The sequence below is a fragment of the Eptatretus burgeri genome, chromosome 2, assembly GCF_056783735.1.
Source record: "Eptatretus burgeri isolate ZD-2024b chromosome 2, Ebu_testis_v1, whole genome shotgun sequence".
Classification (NCBI taxonomy): Eukaryota; Metazoa; Chordata; class Myxini; order Myxiniformes; family Myxinidae; genus Eptatretus; species Eptatretus burgeri.
The window spans coordinates 91,589,816-91,607,125 of record NC_140962.1 but is presented as its reverse complement, the minus strand read 5'-3'; positions in this window follow the sequence as shown (position 1 = coordinate 91,607,125).

Sequence of the window (17,310 nt, the reverse complement as noted above, 5' to 3'; positions counted from 1 at the left end):
CCGTCAAAGTGATGGACACATCGAAAGTGACCTCTCCATCTCCATTTCACCAACAAAAGAAATTAATGAAGTATATTTACCTTCCTTGAACCTCTTAAGGTCAAGAATGGTTGCTTCCACGTGTGGAATCCAGAGCCCGAGCAATCGGAAAGTACCCTTGAAGGCAATGGATCATGAAAATATAACAAAGACCATGAAAGGAATAGCTTTACGAGCCCCCTCCACGCACATCAAAGTGATGGACATGTTCGCAGTGAGTTCCATCTCCATTTCACAAAAAGGAAATGAGGAAAGTATTTTTTACTAACATTGAACATCACAAGGTCAAGAATGGTTGCTTCCACGTGTGGAATCCAGAGCCCGAGCAATCGGAAAGTCCCCTTGAAGGCAAGGGATCATGAAAATATAACCAAGCCCATGAAAGGAATAGATTGACGAGCCCCCTCCCCGTCCATCAAAGTGATGGACACGTCCGCAGTGAGTTCCATCTCAATTTCACCAACAAAGGAAATGAGGAAAGTATTTTTTACCAACATTGAACATTACAAGGTCAAGAATGGTTGCTTTCACGTGTGGAATCCAGAGCCCGAGCAATGGCAATGTACCCTTGAAGGCAATGGATCATGAAAATACAACCAAGACCATGAAAGGAATAGATTAACGAGCCCCCTCCCCGCCCGTCAAAGTGATGGACACATCGAAAGTGACCTTTCCATCTCCATTTCACCAACAAAGGAAATGAATGAAGTATATTTACCTTCCTTGAACCTCTTTATGTCAAGAATCGTTGCTTCCATATGTGGAATCCAGAGCCCGAGCAATCGGAAAGTACACTTGAAGGCAATGGATCATGAAAATATAACCAAGACCATGAAAGGAAAAGATTGACGAGCCCCCTCCCCGCCCGTCAAAGTGATGGACACATCGAAAGTGACCTCTCCGTCTCCATTTCACCAATAAAGGAAATGAATGAAGAATTTTTCCCTCCCTTGAACCTTTTCATGTCAAGAATGCTTGCTTCCATTTGTGGAATCCAGAGCCCGAGCAATCGGAAAGCACCTTTTAAGGCAATGGATCATGAAAATATAATGAAGCCCATGAAAGGAATAGATTGACGAGCCCCCTCCCCACCCGACAAAGAGATGGACACTTCCGCAGTGAGTTCCATCTCCATTTCACCAACAAAGGAAATGAATGAAGTATATTTTCCTTCCTCGAACCTCTGAAGGTCAAGAATGGTTGCTTCCACGTGTGGAATCCAGAGCCCGACCAATCGGAAAGTCCCCTTGAAGGCAATGGATCATGAAAATATAACCAAGACCATTAAAGGAATAGATTGACGAGCCCCCTCCCTGCCCGTCAAAGTGATGGACACATTGAAAGTGACCTTTCCATCTCCATTTCACCAACAAAGGAAATGAATGAAGTATATTTACGTTCATTGAACTTCTTAAGGTCAAGAATGGTTGCTTCCACGTGTGGAATCCAGAGTCCGAGCAATCGCAAAGTACCCTTGAAGGCAATGGATCATGAAAATAAAACGAAGCCCCTGAAAGGAATAGATTGACGAGGCACCTACCCGTCCGTCAAAGTGATGGACACATCGAAAGTGACCTCTCCATCTCCATTTCACCAACAAAGGAAATAAATGAAGTATATTTACCTTCCATGAACCTCTTAATGTCAAGAATGTTTGCTTCCACGTGTGCAATCCAGAACCCGAGCAATCGGAAAGTACCCTTGAAGGCAATGGATCATGAAAATATAACGAAGGCGATGAAAGGAATAGATTGACGAGCCCCCTCCCCGCCGGTCAAAGTGATGGACACATCGAAAGTGACCTCTCCATCTCCATTTCACCAACAAAGGAAATTAATGAAGTATATTTACCTTCCTTGAACCTCTTAAGGTCAAGAATGGTTGCTTCCACGTGTGGAATCCAGAGCCCGAGCAATCGGAAAGTACCCTTGAAGGCAATGGATCATGAAAATATAACCAAGACCATGAAAGGAATAGCTTTAAGAGCCCCCTCCACGCACATCAAAGTGATGGACACGTCCGCAGTGAGTTCCATCTCCATTTCACCAACAAAGGAAATGAGGAAAGTATTTTTTACCAACATTGAACATTACAAGGTCAAGAATGGTTGCTTCCACGTGTGGAATCCACAGCCCGAGCAATTGGAATGTACCCTTGAAGGCAATGGATCATGAAAATATAACCAAGACCATGAAAGGAATAGATTAACGAGCCCCCTCCCCGCCCGTCAAAGTGATGGACACATCGAAAGTGACCTCTCCATCTCCATTTCACCAACAAAGGAAATGAATGAAGTATATTTACCTTCCTTGAACCTCTTAAGGTCAAGAATGGTTGCTTCCACGTGTGGAATCCAGAGCCCGAGCAATCGGAAAGTACCCTTGAAGGCAATGGATCATGAAAATATAACAAAGACCATGAAAGGAATAGCTTTACGAGCCCCCTCCACGCCCGGTCAAAGTGATGGACAGGTTCGCAGTGAGTTCCATCTCCATTTCACCAACAAAGGAAATGAATGAAGTATTTTTACCTTCCTGAACCTCTGAAGGTCAAGAATGGTTGCTTCCACGTGTGGAATCCAGAGCCCGAGCAAGCGGAAAGTCGCCTTGAAGGCAATGGATCATGAAAATGAAACCAATAGACCATGAAAGGAATAGATTGACGAGCCCCCTGCCCGTCAAAGTGATGGACACATCGAAAGTGACCTTTCCATCTCCATTTCACCAACAAAGGAAATGAATGAAGTATATTTACCTTCCTTGAACCTCTTAATGTCAAGAATGGTTGCTTCCACATGTGGAATCCAGAGTCCGAGCAATCGCAAAGTACCCTTGAAGGCAATGGATCATGAAAATAAAACCAAGACCATGAAAGGAATAGATTGACGAGCCCCCTCCCCGCCCGTCAAAGTGATGGACACATCGAAAGTGACCTCTCCATCTCCATTTCACCAACAAAGGAAATGAATGAAGTATATTTTCCTTCCTCGAACCTCTTAAGGTCAAGAATGGTTGCTTCCACGTGTGGAATCCAGAGCTCGAGCAATCGGAATGTACCCATGAAGGCAATGGATCACGAAAATGTAACCAAGACCATGAAAGGAACAGAATGACGAGCCCCCTCCCCGCCCGTCAAAGTGATGGACACATCGAAAGTGACCTCTCCATCTCCATATCACCAACAAAGGAAATGAATGAAGTATTTTTACCTTCCTTGAACCTCGAAATGTCAAGAATGGTTGCTTCCATATGTGGAATCCAGAGCACGAGCAATCGGAAAGCACCTTTGAAGGCAATGGATCATGAAAATATAACGAAGCCCATGAAAGGAATAGATTGACGAGCCGCCTGACCTCCTGTCAAAGTGATGGACACTTCCGCAGTGAGTTCCATCTCCATTTCACCAACAAAGGAAATGAGTGAAGTATTTTTACCAACCTTAAATATCATACAGTCAAGAATGGTTGCTTCCACGTGTGGAATCCAGAGCCCGAGCAATCGGAAAGTACGCTTGAAGGCAATGGATCATGAAAATATAACCAAGACCATGAAAGGAATAGATTGATGAGCCCCCTCCCCGCCCGTCAAAGTGATGGACACATTGAAAGTGACCTCTCTATCTCCATTTCACCAACAACGGAAATGAATGAAGTATTTTTACCTACATTGAACCTCCAAATGTCAAGAATGGTTGCTTCCATATGTGGAATCCAGAGTTCGAGCAATCGGAAAGTACCCTTGAAGGCAATGGATCACGAAAATGTAACCAAGACAATGAAAGGAACAGAATGACGAGCCCCCTCCCCGCACGTCAAAGTGATGGACACATCGAAAGTGACCTTTCCATCTCCATTTCACCAACAAAGGAAATGAATGAAGTATATTTACCTTCCTTGAACCTCTTAATGTCAAGAATCGTTGCTTCTATATGTGGAATCCAGAGCCCGAGCAATCCGAAAGTACATTTGAAGGCAATGGATCAGGAAAATATAACGAAGCCCATGAAAGGAATAGATTGACGAGCCCCCTCCCCGCCCGTCATAGTGATGGACACGTCCGCAGTGAGTTCCATCTCCATTTCACCAACAAAGTAAATGAGGAAAGTATTTTTTACCAACATTGAACATTACAAGGTCAAGAATGGTTGCTTCCACGTGTGTTATCCAGAGCCCGATCAATCGGAAAGTACCCTTGAAGGCAATGGATCATGAAATTATAACCAAGACCATGAAACGAATAGAATGACGAGCCCCCTCCCCGTCCGTCAAAGTGATGGACACATCGAAAGTGACCTCTCCATCTCCATTTCACCAACAAAGGAAATAAATGAAGTATATTTACCTTCCTTGAACCTCTTAATGTCAAGAATGTTTGCTTCCACGTGTGGAATCCAGAGCCCGAGCAATCGGAAAGAACCCTTTAAGGAAATGGATCATGAAAATATAACGAAGCCCATGAAAGGAATAGATTGACGAGCCCCCTCCCCGCCGGTCAAAGTGATGGACAGGTCCGCAGTAAGTTCCATCTCCATTTCACCAACAAAGGAAATGAATGAAGTATATTTTCCTTCCTCGAACCTCTGAAGGTCAAGAATGGTTGTTTCAACGTGTGGAATCCAGAGCCCGACCAATCGGAAAGTCCCCTTGAAGGCAATGGATCATGAAAATAAAACCAAGACCATGAAAGGAATAGATTGACGAGCCCCTCCCCGCCCGTCAAAGTGATGGACACATCGAAAGTGACCTGTCCATCTCCATTTCACCAACAAAGGAAAGGAATGAAGTATATTTACCTTACTCGAACCTCTGAAGGTCAAGAATGGTTGCTTCCATGTGTGGAATCCAGAGCCCGACCAATCGGAAAGTACCCTTGAAGGCAATGGATCATGAAAATATAACCAAGACCATGAAAGGAATAGATTGACGAGCCTCCTCCCTGCCCCTCAAAGTGATGGACATATCGAAAGTGACCTTTCAATCTCCATTTCACCAACAAAGGAAATGAATGAAGTATATTTACCTTCCTTGAACTTCTTAAGGTCAAGAACGGTTGCTTCCATGTGTGGAATCCAGAGCCCGATCAATCGGAAAGTTCCCTTGAAGGCAATGGATCATGAAATTATAACCAATGCCATGAAAGGAATCGATTGATGAGCCCCCTCCCCGCCCGGCAAAATGATGGACACATTGAAAGTGACTTTTCCATCTCCATTTCACCATCAACGGAAATGAATGAAGTATTTTTACCTACATTGAACCTCTAAATGTCAAGAATGGTTGCTTCCAGATGTGGAATCCAGAGCTCGAGCAATCGGAAAGCACCCTTGAAGGCAATGGATCACGAAAATGTAACCAAGACCATGAAAGGAATAGAATGACGAGCCCCCTCCCCGCCCGTCAAAGAGATGGACACATCGAAAGTGAGTTCTCCATCTCCATTTCACCAACAAATGAAATTAATGAAGTATATTTACCTTCCTTGAACCTCTTCAGGTCAAGAATGGTTGCTTCCACGTGTGGAATCCAGAGCTCGAGCAATCGGAATGTACCCATGAAGGCAATGGATCACGAAAATGTAACCAAGACCATGAAAGGAATAGAATGACGAGCCCCCTCCCCGCCCGTCAAAGTGATGGACACATCGAAAGTGACCTCTCCATCTCCATATCACCAACAAAGGAAATGAATGAAGTATTTTTACCTTCCTTGAACCTCGAAATGTCAAGAATGGTTGCTTCCATATGTGGAATCCAGAGCACGAGCAATCGGAAAGCACCTTTGAAGGCAATGGAGCATGAAAATATAACGAAGCCCATGAAAGGAATAGATTGACGAGCCGCCTGACCTCCTGTCAAAGTGATGGACACTTCCGCAGTGAGTTCCATCTCCATTTCACCAACAAAGGAAATGAGTGAAGTATTTTTACCAACCTTAAATATCATACAGTCAAGAATGGTTGCATCCACGTGTGGAATCCAGAGACGGAGCAATAAGAAAGTACCCTTGAAGGCAATGGATCATGAAAATATAACCAAGACCATGAAAGGAATAGATTGACGAGCCCCCTCCCCACCCGTCAAAGTGATGGACACATCGAAAGTGACCTCTCCATCTCCATTTCACCAACAAAGGAAATTAATGAAGTATATTTACCTTCCTTGAACCTCTTAAGGTCAAGAATGGTTGCTTCCACGTGTGGAATCCAGAGCCCGAGCAATCGGAAAGTACCCTTGAAGGCAATGGATCATGAAAATATAACAAAGACCATGAAAGGAATAGCTTTACGAGCCCCCTCCACGCACATCAAAGTGATGGACATGTTCGCAGTGAGTTCCATCTCAATTTCACCAACAAAGGAAATGAGGAAAGTATTTTTTACTAACATTGAACATCACAAGGTCAAGAATGGTTGCTTCCACGTGTGGAATCCAGAGCCCGATCAATCGGAAAGTACCCTTGAAGGCAATGGATCATGAAATTATAACCAAGACCATGAAAGGAACAGAATGACGAGCCCCCTCCCCGCACGTCAAAGTGATGGACACATCGAAAATGACCTTTCCATCTCCATTTCACCAACAAAGGAAATGAATGAAGTATTTTTACCAACATTGAACATTACAAGGTTAAGAATGGTTGCTTCCACGTGTGGAATCCAGAGCCCGAGCAATCGCAAAGTACACTTGAAGGCAATGGATCATGAAATTATAACCAAGACCATGAAAGGAATAGATTGATGAGCCCCCTCCCCGCCCGTCAAAGTGATGGACACATTGAAAGTGACCTCTCTATCTCCATTTCACCAACAACGGAAATGAATGAAGTATTTTACCCACATTGAACCTCTAAATGTCAAGAATGGTTGCTTCCATATGTGGAATCCAGAGCTCGAGCAATCGGAAAGTACCCTTGAAGGCAATGGATCACGAAAATGTAACCAAGACAATGAAAGGAATAGAATGACGAGCCCCCTCCCCGCACGTCAAAGTGATGGACACATCGAAAGTGACCTTTCCATCTCCATTTCACCAACAAAGGAAATGAATGAAGTATATTTACCTTCCTTGAACCTATTAATGTCAAGAATCGTTGCTTCTATATGTGGAATCTAGAGCCCGAGCAATCCGAAAGTACATTTGAAGGCAATGGATCAGGAAAATATAACGAAGCCCATGAAAGTAATAGATTGACGAGCCCCCTCCCCGCCCGTCAAAGTGATGGACACGTCCGCAGTGAGTTCCATCTCCATTTCACCAATAAATGAAATGAGGAAAGTCTTTTTTACCAACATTGAACATTACAAGGTTAAGAATGGTTGCTTCCACGTGTGGAATCCAGAGCCCGAGCAATCGCAAAGTACACTTGAAGGCAATGGATCATGAAATTATAACCAAGACCATGAAAGGAATAGATTGATGAGCCCCCTCCCCGCCCGTCAAAGTGATGGACACATCGAAAGTGACCTCTCCATCTCCATTTCACCAACAAAGGAAATAAATGAAGTATATTTTCCTTCCTTGAACCTCTTAATGTCAAGAATGTTTGCTTCCACGTGTGGAATCCAGAGCCCGAGCAATCGGAAAGAACCCTTTAAGGAAATGGATCATGAAAATATTACGAAGCCCATGAAAGGAATAGATTGACGAGCCCCCTCCCAGCCGGTCAAAGTGATGGACAGGTCCGCAGTGAGTTCCATCTCCATTTCACCAACAAAGGAAATGAATGAAGTATATTTTCCTTCCTCGAACCTCTGAAGGTCAAGAATGGTTGTTTCAACGTGTGGAATCCAGAGCCCGACCAATCGGAACGTCCCCTTGAAGGCAATGGATCATGAAAATAAAACCAAGACCATGAAAGGAATAGATTGACGAGCCCCCTCCCCGCCCGTCAAAGTGATGGACACATCGAAAGTGACCTGTCCATCTCCATTTCACCAACAAAGGAAAGGAATGAAGTATATTTACCTTACTCGAACCTCTGAAGGTCAAGAATGGTTGCTTCCATGTGTGGAATCCAGAGCCCGACTAATCGGAAAGTACCCTTGAAGGCAATGGATCATGAAAATATAACCAAGACCATGAAAGGAATAGATTGACGAGCCTCCTCCCTGCCCCTCAAAGTGATGGACATATCGAAAGTGACCTTTCAATCTCCATTTCACCAACAAAGGAAATGAATGAAGTATATTTACCTTCCTTGAACTTCTTAAGGTCAAGAACGGTTGCTTCCACGTGTGGAATCCAGAGCCCGATCAATCGGAAAGTTCCCTTGAAGGCAATGGATCATGAAATTATAACCAATGCCATGAAAGGAATAGATTGATGAGCCCCCTCCCCGCCCGGCAAAGTGATGGACACATTGAAAGTGACCTTTCCATCTCCATTTCACCATCAACGGAAATGAATGAAGTATTTTTACCTACATTGAACCTCTAAATGTCAAGAATGGTTGCTTCCAGATGTGGAATCCAGAGCTCGAGCAATCGGAAAGTACCCTTGAAGGCAATGGATCACGAAAATGTAACCAAGACCATGAAAGGAATAGAATGACGAGCCCCCTCCCCGCCCGTCAAAGAGATGGACACATCGAAAGTGACTTCTCCATCTCCATTTCACCAACAAATGAAATTAATGAAGTATATTTACCTTCCTTGAACCTCTTAAGGTCAAGAATGGTTGCTTCCACGTGTGGAATCCAGAGCTCGAGCAATCGGAATGTACCCTTGAAGGAAATGGATCATGAAAATATAACGAAGCCCATGAAAGGAATAGATTGACGAGCCCCCTCCCCGCCGGTCAAAGTGATGGACACATCGAAAGTGACCTCTCCATCTCCATTTCACCAACAAAGGAAATGAATGAAGTATATTCTCCTTCCTCGAACCTCTGAAGGTCAAGAATGGTTGCTTCCACATGTGGAATCCAGAGCTCGAGCAATCGGAAAGTACCCTTGAAGGCAATGGATCACGAAAATGCAACCAAGACCATGAAAGGAATAGATTGACGAGCCCCCTCCCGCACATCAAAGTGATGGACACATCGAAAGTGACCTCTCCATCTCCATTTCACCAACAAAGGAAATAAGGAAAGTATATTTACCTTCCTTGAACCTCTTAAGGTCAAGAATGGTTGCTTCCACGTGTGGAATCCAGAGCCCGAGCAATCGGAAAGTACCCTTGAAGGCAATGGATCATGAAAATATAACCAAGACCATGAAAGGAATAGATTAACGAGCCCCCCTCCCCGCACATCAAAGTGATGGACACGTCCGCAGTGAGTTCCATCTCCATTTCACCAAAAAGGGAAATGAGGAAAGTATTTTTTACTGACATTGAACATCACAAGGTCAAGAATGGTTGCTTCCACGTGTGGAATCCAGAGCCCGATCAATCGGAAAGTACCCTTGAAGGCAATGGATCATGAAAATATAACCAAGCCATGAAAGGAATAGATTGACGAGCCCCCTCCCCGCTCGTCAAAGTGATGGACACACATCGAAAGTGACCTTTCCATCTCCATTTCACCAACAAAGGAAATGAGGAATGAAGTATTTTTACCTTTACATTGAACCTCTTAATGTCAAGAATGGTTGCTTCCACGTGTGGAATCCAGAAAAGCTCGAGGCAATCGGAAAGTACCCTTGAAGGCAATGGATCATGAAAATATAACCAAGACCATGAAAGGAATAGATTGACGAGCCTCCTCCCCACCGTCAAAGTGATGGACACATCGAAAGTGACCTCTCCATCTCCATTTCATACCAACAAAGGAAATGAATGAAGTATATTTACCTTCCTTGAACCTCTTAAGGTCAAGAACGATTGCTTCCACGTGTGTTATCCAGAGCCCGATCAATCGGAAAGTACCCTTGAAGGCAATGGATCATGAAATTATAACCAACACCATGAAAGGAATAGATTAACGAGCCCCCTCCCCGCCCGTCAAAGTGATGGACACGTCCGCAGTGAGTTCCATCTCCAGTTCACCAAAAGGAAATGAGGAAGTATATTTACCAACATTGAACATCACAAGGTCAAGAATGCTTGCTTCCACGTGTGGAATCCAGAGCCCCAGCAATCGGAAAGTACCCTTGAAGGCAATGGATCATAAAAATATAACCAAGACCATGAAAGGAATAGATTGACGAGCCCCCTCCCCGCTCGTCAAAGTGATGGACACATCGAAAGTGACCTTTCCATCTCCATTTCAACAACAAAGGAAAGGAATGAAGTATATTTACCTTAATGAACCTCTTACAAGGTCAAGAATGTTTGCTTCCACGTGTGGAATCCAGAAAACGAGGCAATCGGAAAGTCCCCTTGAAGGCAATGGATCATGAAAATAAAACCAAGACCATGAAAGGAATAGATTGACGAGCCCCCTCCCCGCCCGTCAAAGTGATGGACACATCAAAGTGACCTGTCCATCTCTATTTCACCAACAAAGGAAAGGAATGAAGTATATTTACCTTCCTTGAACTCCTTAAGGTCAAGAATCCACTTCCACGCTCTGAAGGCAATGCACCAAGACCATGATAGAATGACGAGCCCCCTCCCGTCCGAAAGTGACCTCTCCATCTCCATTTCACCAACAAAGGAAATAAATGAAGTATATTTACCTTCCTTGAACCTCTTAATGTCAAGAATGTTTGCTTCCACGTGTGGAATCCAGAGCCTGAGCAATCGGAAAGAACCCTTTAAGGAAATGGATCATGAAAATATAACGAAGCCCATGAAAGGAATAGATTGACGAGCCCCCTCCCCGCCGGTCAAAGTGATGGACAGGTCCGCAGTAAGTTCCATCTCCATTTCACCAACAAAGGAAATGAATGAAGTATATTTTCCTTCCTCGAACCTCTGAAGGTCAAGAATGGTTGTTTCAACGTGTGGAATCCAGAGCCCGACCAATCGGAAAGTCCCCTTGAAGGCAATGGATCATGAAAATAAAACCAAGACCATGAAAGGAATAGATTGACGAGCCCCCTCCCAGCCCGTCAAAGTGATGGACACATCGAAAGTGACCTGTTCATTTCCATTTCACCAACAAAGGAAAGGAATGAAGTATATTTACCTTACTCGAACCTCTGAAGGTCAAGAATGGTTGCTTCCATGTGTGGAATCCAGAGCCCGACCAATCGGAAAGTACCCTTGAAGGCAATGGATCATGAAAATATAACCAAGACCATGAAAGGAATAGATTGACGAGCCTCCTCCCTGCCCCTCAAAGTGATGGACATATCGAAAGTGACCTTTCAATCTCCATTTCACCAACAAAGGAAATGAATGAAGTATATTTACCTTCCTTGAACTTCTTAAGGTCAAGAAAGGTTGCTTCCACGTGTGGAATCCAGAGCCCGATCAATCGGAAAGTCCCCTTGAAGGCAATGGATCATGAAAATATAACCAAGACCATTAAAGGAATAGATTGACGAGCCCCCTCCCTGCCCGTCAAAGTGATGGACACATTGAAAGTGACCTTTCCATCTCCATTTCACCAACAAAGGAAATGAATGAAGTATATTTACGTTCATTGAACTTCTTAAGGTCAAGAATGGTTGCTTCCAAGTGTGGAATCCAGAGTCCGAGCAATCGCAAAGTACCCTTGAAGGCAATGGATCATGAAAATAAAACGAAGCCCCTGAAAGGAATAGATTGACGAGCCCCCTCCCCGTCCGTCAAAGTGATGGACACATCGAAAGTGACCTCTCCATCTCCATTTCACCAACAAAGGAAATAAATGAAGTATATTTACCTTCCATGAACCTCTTAATGTCAAGAATGTTTGCTTCCACGTGTGCAATCCAGAACCCGAGCAATCGGAAAGTACCCTTGAAGGCAATGGATCATGAAAATATAACGAAGGCGATGAAAGGAATAGATTGACGAGCCCCCTCCCCGCCGGTCAAAGTGATGGACACATCGAAAGTGACCTCTCCATCTCCATTTCACCAACAAAGGAAATTAATGAAGTATATTTACCTTCCTTGAACCTCTTAAGGTCAAGAATGGTTGCTTCCACGTGTGGAATCCAGAGCCCGAGCAATCGGAAAGTACCCTTGAAGGCAATGGATCATGAAAATATAACCAAGACCATGAAAGGAATAGCTTTAAGAGCCCCCTCCACGCACATCAAAGTGATGGACACGTCCGCAGTGAGTTCCATCTCCATTTCACCAACAAAGGAAATGAGGAAAGTATTTTTTTACCAACATTGAACATTACAAGGTCAAGAATGGTTGCTTCCACGTGTGGAATCCACAGCCCGAGCAATTGGAAAGTACCCTTGAAGGCAATGGATCATGAAAATATAACCAAGACCATGAAAGGAATAGATTGACGAGCCCCCTCCCCACCCGTCAAAGTGATGGACACATCGAAAGTGACCTCTCCATCTCCATTTCACCAACAAAGGAAATTAATGAAGTATATTTACCTTCCTTGAACCTCTTAAGGTCAAGAATGGTTGCTTCCACGTGTGGAATCCAGAGCCCGAGCAATCGGAAAGTACCCTTGAAGGCAATGGATCATGAAAATATAACAAAGACCATGAAAGGAATAGCTTTACGAGCCCCCTCCACGCACATCAAAGTGATGGACATGTTCGCAGTGAGTTCCATCTCCATTTCACAAAAAGGAAATGAGGAAAGTATTTTTTACTAACATTGAACATCACAAGGTCAAGAATGGTTGCTTCCACGTGTGGAATCCAGAGCCCGAGCAATCGGAAAGTCCCCTTGAAGGCAAGGGATCATGAAAATATAACCAAGACCATGAAAGGAATAGATTGACGAGCCCCTCCCCGCACATCAAAGTGATGGACACGTCCGCAGTGAGTTCCATCTCCATTTCACAAAAAGGAAATGAGGAAAGTATTTTTTAATAACATTGAACATCACAAGGTCAAGAATGGTTGCTTCCACGTGTGGAATCCAGAGCCCGAGCAATCGGAAAGTCCCCTTGAAGGCAAGGGATCATGAAAATATAACCAAGCCCATGAAAGGAATAGATTGACGAGCCCCCTCCCCGTCCATCAAAGTGATGGACACGTCCGCAGTGAGTTCCATCTCAATTTCACCAACAAAGGAAATGAGGAAAGTATTTTTTACCAACATTGAACATTACAAGGTCAAGAATGGTTGCTTCCACGTGTGGAATCCACAGCCCGAGCAATTGGAATGTACCCTTGAAGGCAATGGATCATGAAAATATAACCAAGACCATGAAAGGAAGAGATTAACGAGCCCCCTCCCCGCCCGTCAAAGTGATGGACACATCGAAAGTGACCTCTCCATCTCCATTTCACCAATAAAGGAAATGAATGAAGTATTTTTCCCTCCCTTGAACCTTTTAATGTCAAGAATGGTTGCTTCCATTTGTGGAATCCAGAGCCCGACCAATCGGAAAGTCCCCTTGAAGGCAATGGATCATGAAAATATAACCAAGACCATTAAAGGAATAGATTGACGAGCCCCCTCCCTGCCCGTCAAAGTGATGGACACATTGAAAGTGACCTCTCCATCTCCATTTCACCAACAAAGGAAATTAATGAAGTATATTTACCTTCCTTGAACCTCTTTAGGTCAAGAATGGTTGCTTCCACGTGTGGAATCCAGAGCCCGAGCAATCGGAAAGTACCCTTGAAGGCAATGGATCATGAAAATATAACCAAGTCCATGAAAGGAATAGATTGATGAGCCCCCTCCCCGCCCGTCAAAGTGATGGACACATTGAAAGTGACCTCTCTATCTCCATTTCACCAACAACGGAAATGAATGAAGTATATTTACCAACATTGAACATTACAAGGTCAAGAATGGTTGCTTCCACGTGTGGAATCCACAGCCCTATCAATCGCAAAGTACACTTGAAGGCAATGGATCCTGAAAATATAGCCAAGACCATGAAAGAAATCGATTGACGAGCCCACTCCCCACCCGTCAAAGTGATGGACACATCGAAAGTGACCTCTCCATCTCCATTTCACCAACAAAGGAAATGAATGAAGTATATTTACCTTCCTTGAACCTCTCTTAAGGTCAAGAACGGTTGCTTCCACGTGTGGAATCCAGAGCCCGAGCAATCGGAAAGTACCCTTGAAGGCAATGGATCATGAAAATATAACCAAGACCATGAAAGGAATAGCTTTAAGAGCCCCCTCCACGCACATCAAAGTGATGGACACATGTTCGCAGTGAGTTCCATCTCCATTTCACCAACAAAGAAAATGAGGAAAGTATTTTTCACCACATTGAACATCACAAGGTCAAGAACGGTTGCTTCCACGTGTGGAATCCAGAGCCCGATCAATCGGAAAGTACCCTTGAAGGCAATGGATCCTGAAAATATAACCAAGACCATGAAAGGAATAGATTGACGAGCCCCCTCCCCGCCCGTCAAAGTGATGGACACGTCCGCAGTGAGTTCCATCTCCATTTCACCAACAAAGGAAATGAATGAAGTATATTTACCTTCCTTAAACGTCTCAAGGTCAAGAATGGTTGCTTCCACGTGTGGAATCCAGAGCCCGAGCAATTGGAAAGTACACTGTAAGGCAATGGATCATGAAAATATTACAAAGACAATGAAAGGAATTGATTGACAAGACCCCACCCCAAAAACACCCGTCTCAGTGATGGACCCCTCTGCAGTGAGTTCCATCTCCATTTCACCAACAAAGAAAATGAGGAAAGTATTTTTTACCAACATTGAACATTACAAGGTCAAGAATGGTTGCTTTCACGTGTGGAATCCAGAGCCCGAGCAATGGCAATGTACCCTTGAAGGCAATGGATCATGAAAATATAACCAAGACCATGAAAGGAAAAGATTGACGAGCCCCCTCCCCGCCCGTTAAAGTGATGGACACATCGAAAGTGACCTCTCCATCTCCATTTCACCAATAAAGGAAATGAATGAAGTATTTTTACCTCCCTTGAACCTTTTAATGTCAAGAATGGTTGCTTCCATATGTGGAATCCAGAGCCCGAGCAATCGGAAAGTACACTTGAAGGCAATGGATCATGAAAATATAACCAAGACCATGAAAGGAAAAGATTGACGAGCCCCCTCCCCGCCCGTTAAAGTGATGGACACATCGAAAGTGACCTCTCCATCTCCATTTCACCAATAAAGGAAATGAATGAAGTATATTTACCTTCCTTGATCCTCTTAATGTCAAGAATGGTTGCATCCACGTGTGGAATCCAGAGACGGAGCAATTGGAATGTACCCTTGAAGGCAATGGATCATGAAAATATAACCAAGACCATGAAAGGAATAGATTGACGAGCCCCCTCCCCGCCCGTCAAAGTGATGGACACGTCCGCAGTGAGTTGCATCTCCATTTCACCAATAAAGGAAATGAGGAAAGTATTTTTTTTACCAACATTGAACATTACAAGGTCAAGAATGGTTGCTTCCACGTGTGGAATCCAGAGCCCGATCAATCGGAAAGTACCCTTGAAGGCAATGGACCATGAAATTATAACCAAGACCATGAAAGGAATAGATTGATGAGCCCCCTCCCCGTCCGTCAAAGTGAGGGACACATCCGCAGTGAGTTCAATCTCCATTTCACCAACAAAGGAAATGAGTGAAGTATTTTTTACTCCTTGAACATTACAAGGTCAAGAATGGTTGCTTCCACGTGTGGAATCCAGAGCTCGAGCAATCGGAATGTACCCTTGAAGGAAATGGATCATGAAAATATAACGAAGCCCATGAAAGGAATAGATTGACGAGCCCCCTCCCCGCCGGTCAAAGTGATGGACAGGTCCACAGTGAGTTCCATCTCCATTTCACCAACAAAGGAAATGAATGAAGTATATTTTCCTTCCTCGAACCTCTGAAGGTCAAGAATGGTTGTTTCAACGTGTGGAATCCAGAGCCCGACCAATCGGAAAGTCCCCTTGAAGGCAATGGATCATGAAAATAAAACCAAGACCATGAAAGGAATAGATTGACGAGCCCCCTCCCCGCCCGTCAAAGTGATGGACACATCGAAAGTGACCTGTCCATCTCCATTTCACCAACAAAGGAAAGGAATGAAGTATATTTACCTTACTCGAACCTCTGAAGGTCAAGAATGGTTGCTTCCATGTGTGGAATCCAGAGCCCGACCAATCGGAAAGTACCCTTGAAGGCAATGGATCATGAAAATATAACCAAGACCATGAAAGGAATAGATTGACGAGCCTCCTCCCTGCCCCTCAAAGTGATGGACATATCGAAAGTGACCTTTCAATCTCCATTTCACCAACAAAGGAAATGAATGAAGTATATTTACCTTCCTTGAACTTCTTAAGGTCAAGAACGGTTGCTTCCACGTGTGGAATCCAGAGCCCGATCAATCGGAAAGTTCCCTTGAAGGCAATGGATCATGAAATTATAACCAATGCCATGAAAGGAATAGATTGATGAGCCCCCTCCCCGCCCGGCAAAGTGATGGACACATTGAAAGTGACCTTTCCATCTCCATTTCACCATCAACGGAAATGAATGAAGTATTTTTACCTACATTGAACCTCTAAATGTCAAGAATGGTTGCTTCCAGATGTGGAATCCAGAGCTCGAGCAATCGGAAAGTACCCTTGAAGGCAATGGATCACGAAAATGTAACCAAGACCATGAAAGGAATAGAATGACGAGCCCCTCCCCGCCCGTCAAAGAGATGGACACATCGAAAGTGAGTTCTCCATCTCCATTTCACCAACAAATGAAATTAATGAAGTATATTTACCTTCCTTGAACCTCTTAAGGTCAAGAATGGTTGCTTCCACGTGTGGAATCCAGAGCTCGAGCAATCGGAATGTACCCATGAAGGCAATGGATCACGAAAATGTAACCAAGACCATGAAAGGAATAGAATGACGAGCTCCCTCCCCGCCCGTCAAAGTGATGGACACATCGAAAGTGACCTCTCCATCTCCATATCACCAACAAAGGAAATGAATGAAGTATTTTTACCTTCCTTGAACCTCGAAATGTCAAGAATGGTTGCTTCCATATGTGGAATCCAGAGCACGAGCAATCGGAAAGCACCTTTGAAGGCAATGGAGCATGAAAATATAACGAAGCCCATGAAAGGAATAGATTGACGAGCCGCCTGACCTCCTGTCAAAGTGATGGACACTTCCGCAGTGAGTTCCATCTCCATTTCACCAACAAAGGAAATGAGTGAAGTATTTTTACCAACCTTAAATATCATACAGTCAAGAATGGTTGCATCCACGTGTGGAATCCAGAGACGGAGCAATAAGAAAGTACCCTTGAAGGC